Source organism: Vombatus ursinus, unplaced genomic scaffold (assembly GCF_900497805.2).
Source record: "Vombatus ursinus unplaced genomic scaffold, bare-nosed wombat genome assembly UNPS02006874.1, whole genome shotgun sequence".
Lineage (NCBI taxonomy): Eukaryota > Metazoa > Chordata > Mammalia > Diprotodontia > Vombatidae > Vombatus > Vombatus ursinus.
In genome coordinates, this window is record NW_020946652.1 from 6,674,213 (window position 1) to 6,681,238 (window position 7,026).

Here is a 7,026-nt window from a genome sequence, read left to right on the forward strand (position 1 = left end):
TTTCTTTCTTTCTTTCTTTCTTTCTTTCTTTCTTTCTTTCTTTCTTTCTTTCTTCTTTCTTTCTTTCTTTCATTCTTTCTTTTTTTTCTGCAACTATCCCAGGCAGAGAGAACAGCTTACCAAGTTTTCTCCAGGCAAATGAGTCATCAGCAGTCTCTGGGGCAGTGATTGGCTGGGCTGCAGTTGAGAGGGGTGTCTGTGATTTCTATGGGCCTATTCTCCTTGTCAGTGCCCAGGGTAGGCACACTGCTCCATAGGTATTATACTGTTATCCTCACTTTACAACTGAGAAACTTGAGGCTGGCTGCCAGAGTCACCCAGCTGGTAAGGGTCAGAGTATGATTTGAACTTAGGGCTTCCTAACTCAAAGAGTGGTTGTTGTAGGCCAGACCTGATTCAGCCCCAGATCTCATGCTTCAGGGCTGGGATTAGAACAGTGTAGACACTTGCAGACCATCTGACAGTGAAGATCATACCAGCCAACTTTGCTACATCAAGGAAAGCACATCTAGCAAAGATACAGCATTGATTACTTGCCTGTGTGTTGGTCATGTTGGTCTACCAATCAGAAACCTGAAGGAAGAGCTCCTGAGCCACCAGGAAATATGCCAGTGGTTGGAGCATTAGTGCCCTGGGCCAATTAGGTCTTAAGGACAGTTTTAATGCCTTTTAAGGAAGGGGGGGCAGCTAGGTGGAGCAGTGGATAGAGCACCAGCCCTGAATCAGGAGGACCTGAGTTCAAATTTGGCCAAAGGCCAAACACTTGACACTAGCTGTGTGACCCTGGGCAAGTCATTTAACCCCAATTGCAAAAAAAAAAAAAAAAAAAAGGAAAGGAGACGGGGGGACCTGGCTGAGTTGAGACTGGGCCTTAGGAGAAACTAGTCCAGCCCACATGGCAGGGATCTGAGTAGCTCTGGTTCCTAGAATGTCAGGATTCTGTCCATTATCCTCCCTCAGAAAGGAGCCAAAGTGACATTCAAAGACTTTCACAACCAGTGTCTCCTCCTCTGCAGTGTTCTTATGCCTTCCTCCACTCCCTATACCCTGCAATTCAACAGTGCTCACCTCCTGGCCATTCCTCATCAGAGACAATCAATCTCGGTGCATTTTCACTGGCTGGACCCCTATGCCTGAAATGCTCAAGTTTCCCCTTCTACACGAAGCTTTCCCTGATGCCCCTCAATGCCAGTGCCTTCCCCTGGGGACCAGTCCTCACAGTAATTAATACAAGCCTTTTTGGTTGTCCTTCATTCCTTCTTCAGTCATGCCCGACTCTTCAAGACCCTATGGTTTTTTTTTGGCAAAGATTCTAAAGTGGTTTGCCATTTCCTTCACCAGCTCATTTTACCGATGAGGAAACTGAGGCAAACAGGGTTGACAGACTTGCCCAGGGTCACACAGTTAGGAAGTGTCTAAGGCCAGATTTGAACTGAGGAAGAGGAAGTCTTCCTGACTCCAGGCCTGGTGCTCCGTGCACTACGGGACTCCCTAGCTACCAGTACTATAAGCCTTATATTACTATAATTAATGAAATCAATACAGTTAATGTCATTCTTACATTGATCCCAATGTCCCGTTTGTACCTAATTGTTTGCACGCCGTCTCCCCCATTTAAGCTCCTTGAGGACAAGGGCTGTCTTCTTCTGTCTTTCTTTCTGTTCCCAGCACTTAGCACAGTGTCTGCCTGACACATAGTAGGTGCTTCATAAATGCTTGCTCACTTGAAGGCAGTGCTGCTCGACCCCTCACAAATCTGCTAGAACACTAACATCCAGATGTGGGCCTTCCTTTGAAGTCACTGTCTCGGGAGCTTGGGTGTCAATGCAACTCTCTTTGGTATTCCTCCTTGAGTGTTCTGTTGTCCAGGGGGGCAAATGGATCACCACATGTGCCAGGGTTTGGCTGCTGTTTCTTGGATCCCCTGGTTGCTCAAGAAGACCCAGGGCCCCTGTGGGGCTCTTTGGCAGTGGCAGGGTCCAGTCCCGTCACGGCCTCATCAGGGCTGTCTTGGAGAGGAGTCTTCCCCATCTGTGTGGGTGATGCACTGATCTCACTGCCACACTTCTCAACAGCAGGTCCTTTAGATTCTCTAACCCCCAGAGTCTGATAGTAGTCCTGGTTTTGTCCCAGTTTCCTCTCTGGGCGGGGACTCTGCCTGAGGCTTTTCCGCTGCCCGCTCACCAATATCAGCAATAACCAGGGCTGTGACCATCTTTTCCTGAGACCTGTATTCCCTACCACAGTCAGGTAGAAGTCTCTCTCCTATTCCCTACCCCCATTTCTGTCCCCTAGGCTTTAGGGTCAAAATACTGAAGCGGTGGCCACAGTCCCCACATCAGAGGGTTGGGGGCTTAGCTTGTTCAGGCTTATTCACAATCTGCCTACGTCAGGAACCTCTCAGAAGGAGCTCCGGGGAGAACTTTTGATGCCCAGCTTAAGAGCTGACCAGGGAGTAGTTGGACATCTTTTGGAGAAAGGAAACAATACGATGGTTCTGTAAAGATGTAACTTTGATAACTGACATTCAACAAAAGTGGTCACTTCTATTGTGGGGAATAAGAATAGCACAGTGCCTGGCACAGAGTCAATGCTTAATGAATGCTTTTTCACTCATTCATAATTCATTCAAGAAACATTCAGATCCTTGGAAAACACATGCCCACAGGAAGTCATGCCTTGTTCTCAGGGGCTGAGGAGAGCACTGGACCAGGAGGAGGAAGAGGTTTATATCCCTCTCCTGGGGCTTTTCCTCATTAGCTGTGTGACCTAGGACAAACTACTCCCTGTCTCTGGGCTTCAGCTCCCTCCCGTGGTCCATGGTGGCTGGGATATCCTATGCTTCTGGTGCCCTTTGGAAAAATGGAGGAAGGGTCTGCCGCCCACCTTCATGACTGGGGAGTGTTGTGTGGGAAAAGACCCAGAAATGGTCTCCCTCAACCTTGCCTCTGATCAAAGCCTCAGCTCAGGAGGCTGCTGCTCAGCAATTCTGAGGAAGGCCAGTAGATGGCGTGGGGACAAAAGGAACTTTCCCCCTCACTTCCCCATAGGCTAGCCTGGCCCCTTGCTTCCCTGGGATCTCTGTTCTTTGCTGCAGAGGGCCTGGCTTGCAGAACAGAGTCCTGGGTTTCCTGGTCAAACACAGGCGTCTTTGGCAGCCCTCGACCTCACCCAGGAGGGCCAAATGGCAGAGATGGCTCCCCAGCCCCAGCCCAAGGCAAGCCTGGCCTTCGAAGCTAGGATCACAAAACCATCCTGCAGCCTTCCTTGCAAGGTAGGAGGCATCACGGAACCCTGTGAACTTGGCCTTGACTGCTGCAGAGGCTGAAAGTGAGCCGGCAGACCAAGTGCCAGCAGACTGGAGGGGGATAGTGAGGCAGAAGCATGGGGGAACAGGAACACCAGACCAGCCACCCAACCCACAGAGTGCATTCCCCCAAGAGGGCATTTTTCATGGTCACCTTGGGAAACCAAGATGGCAGCCCTTCCAGGCAGGTCTGGCTAATGTCCATGCTTGCTCTTCCTCCCCTCCTCTCCAACTCAATCCCTTCTTCTCTTGCAGACCTACGGATCTCCAGGGGCCTTAGACATATGAATGAATTGGGCATACAGCCTTGATTTAAAAAAGATATGGCTTAGTTCAAGATCTCTCAGCCAGTCCTCCGGATTTTTCCATTGGCCCTCTCCTTATGCAGTTACTTATTCAAATTAACATGGAGTTTTCCCAATGCACAGAACAGAATTTAAGAGCTGGAAGGAACCTTAGAGGTTATCAATTCTGACCCATTTTATAGATGAGGAAACTGAGGCCCAGAGAGGAGGAGTGCCTGGTTTCTAGCATCTTGCAGTGAAATCTTTGCAGGTTTGTTTTCATTTTTAAAATAGCTTCTCAAACGTGTTCTCTGGGAACATACTTTCACTCTCATGGTAAATAAACTGCCTGTCCCCCTCCCCAGGCTTCTAATTCTTTTTTTTTTTTTTTTTTGGTGAGGAAGTGGGGTTTGAGTCACTTGCCCAGGGTCCCACAACTAGTAAGTGTCATGTGTCTGAGGCAGATTTGAACTCCAGGCCTCCTGACACCAGGACCAGTGCTCTATCTACTGTGCCATCTTGCTGCCCCCCCCCCCCAGGCTTCTGGAAGGAATTCTTCATCTCTGTGGCCCAGGGAATTGGGGTTCTCTCCCCAGCCCTTTCACCTTTTCTCCAGAGCTGCCTTCCCAGGATATGAAGCACTTTTGGGGAGAGCGATTGTGCAAAAGCTACTTTCTTGTTAGCCTGAGCTAGGAAGGAAAATTGGACTGATAGGAGATTGGCCCCAGGAAGGAATGAGCATGTCCTTTGGCCAAACTGTGTGATCCAAACCAGTCTCTTGTCCTCCCTGAGTCTCAGTTTCTTCACTTGCAATCTGCAAATAAGAAAATCCACCACCTTTCTCCGGGTCCTAAATTACAAATAAACATGTAGGTAATTATAACAACCACGGTCACGGTCCGTCCCCCACCCTCACATCCCAATGCCCCTCTAATTGAGGCCCTAACTTCCATCTCACACTTGCTGCAGGGTCCAAAGGCAGCTGCTCAAGTTCCAGTCAGAGTGGGGGGATAATGATGATACCTGATGTTTATATAACAAACTGCTCTCATTGGAGCCTCACACCAATCCAGTGAGACAGATGCTGTGTTACACCCATTGTACAGATGAGGAAACTGAGGTAGAGGGAGATGGCACTTGCCCGTTGCTCAGCAGGGGGATTCAAACCGAGGCCTTCGTGACTCCAGGTCTAGCCCTCTCCCACACTGCACCAACTGGTTTTGTAGTCTTACTATGCTCCATGTCTCTCTAAAATCTTGGCAGCCTTGGCATGGGAAATTACAGCTCTGTCCACATAATGTCCACAAGTAAGGAGAAGGCTGTGTCCGCAATGAAGTCCCAGGGAAGTCCTGGAGGGGATCTGTGAGGGGATTTTCCTTTTGGCCTCATTACAAGTTGATGGCCCACTGGATAGACCATTGCTCCCCATACTTTGAGTAGCTTGTTTTAAGCTTAAGATGGCAACCTCGGGCTGAACCAAATCTACTGGATATGAAGATGAGCGCCCCCCCCCCCATTATCCTATAACCTAGGCTGGTCTAAGGTTTTGAGGACCAGGGTTGAGAGGTGGCCATGCACCTCTCAAGGTGGTCAAGGACTGCTGGGGAGGCTGGCCCTGCTGCCTCCAAGAACGTGCCCCTGGGGTAAACATTAGGTAATGAGTGAGGTAGCCTCCTGCAGAACAAAGGGGCTGGGGTGGGGGAGGGGAAGCACGTTAACAAAGTCCAGTGGCCTTATCTCAGCACTTGGGTCTCCTTTGCTAAGGAAAAGCTTGCTCCGATTGTGCTGGGCGAGGTCTGTCGCACTGAGTGAGTGATTTGAAGGGAAGAGGAGGACGGAAAGGCTAGGCAGAATTGGGTGGTGAGAGAGACGGGCGGCAGCCAGGCTTTGCCCGGCAAGTGAAGAATGCCGTGTGGAGTCTGAGTAAGAGTCCACCTCCCGAGTTTGTCCCTGGGGTGACACAAATGAAAATTACTGCCCCACCAAAAAGCAAATGGGCCCCACACAACCTTTATGGAAGGCAAAGAGGCGGGCAGCGAGTGACTGACAGCCATAGTGTGCCGGCTTTATCTCATTTTTCATCTCCTCCCCGAGAGCTCTCAATCGATGCATTGGTTAAGGCCCTACTGTGTGCTGGGCCCTAGAGATATAAAGACAAAAAGGAACCGATCCCTGCCCTCAAGGAATTCCCTTTCTTTGGGGGACACAAGGCGAACCAGTATAAGTACATTCAGGACAAATACGGCGAAGTTCAGGGAGGAGGGCACAAGTGGTTGGGTCTGGGGGCGGGGCGGGATTAGGTTAGGAAGCATCCAGAAGAGGCTTCCTGGAGAAAGCTAAAGCTTGTCCAGAGTCACCCGGCTGATGTCTGAGGCATCACATTCAGCTCTCCCCGACTTCTCCACGGGCCACACAGAGGCTTAAAGCTAGTGAAAACCAGAGAACTACCCGAGAGTTACATTACAGGGTTGGGTAAAATGAAGTGATTTCAATAGAACTGCTCGTCAGCTCGGCTTCTCGGCTCCAGAACACACCATCCCTCGTCCTTTTGCTTTTCCCTCATTTTCGGGTCCAAATTAGTGGCAAGACTATGAGCGACCCTCCGATCGGGGACTGCGTGGCAGCTCTGCCGACCCTCCTCTTCCTCCTTCCAAGTGCAGCTCGGCCACATTGCCCAGATTTGGCCAGAAGACCCGCCCCCTCAGCCCCGAGGACTGTTTACATTTGGTCAGTTTCGATTCCAGGTTGTTGAAGGGCAGCCCTCCCTCTCCCCCTTCTGGGGCATTTCGGTGTTGGCCGAGCCCAGGCTCTGAGCCTGTTGGGGGGCCTGGGCTGGGGCACCGGCCTCGGTCGGTACCGGCTTCTCTCGTCCTCCCCTCCGCTGCTGAAATGTTCGGGTGCGGTCCCTTTAAGAGACCAGAAACCACGAGGGCTGGCGCCCGGGACTGAAACTGATTCAGCGGCGGGCGGCGGCGGCCCGGGCCCCTCCCGCGGCCACCCCTGTCCTCGCCGCCCAATGGTTCGCGCCAGCCTATATTTACCGCCGAGCTTCCTCCCGGGCCGCAAGGATGTGAGGCGAGCGGGGGGGGGAGCGCAGGAGGTCGGAGCTGAGCCGGAGCAGCAGAGCCGGGCAGGGAGGCGGCCTGGAGGGCAGGAGGGAGAGGCTAACCGGCACCGCAGCCCCGGAGGGGCGAGCAGGCCAGGCCAGCCTCGGAGGAGAGAGTCCAGCCCGGCCCGGCCCAGCCCGGCCCGGCCCCGGAGGGGAGCCCCGCAGAGGAGAGCGCTGGAGGAGAGCGCAGCCGAACCCCGGAGCAGAGCGCAGCCGAACCCCGGAGGAGAGCGCAGCCGAACCCCGGAGGAGAGCGCAGCCGAACCCCGGAGGAGAGCGCAGCCGAACCCCGGAGGAGAGCGCAGCCGAACCCCGGAGGAGAGCGC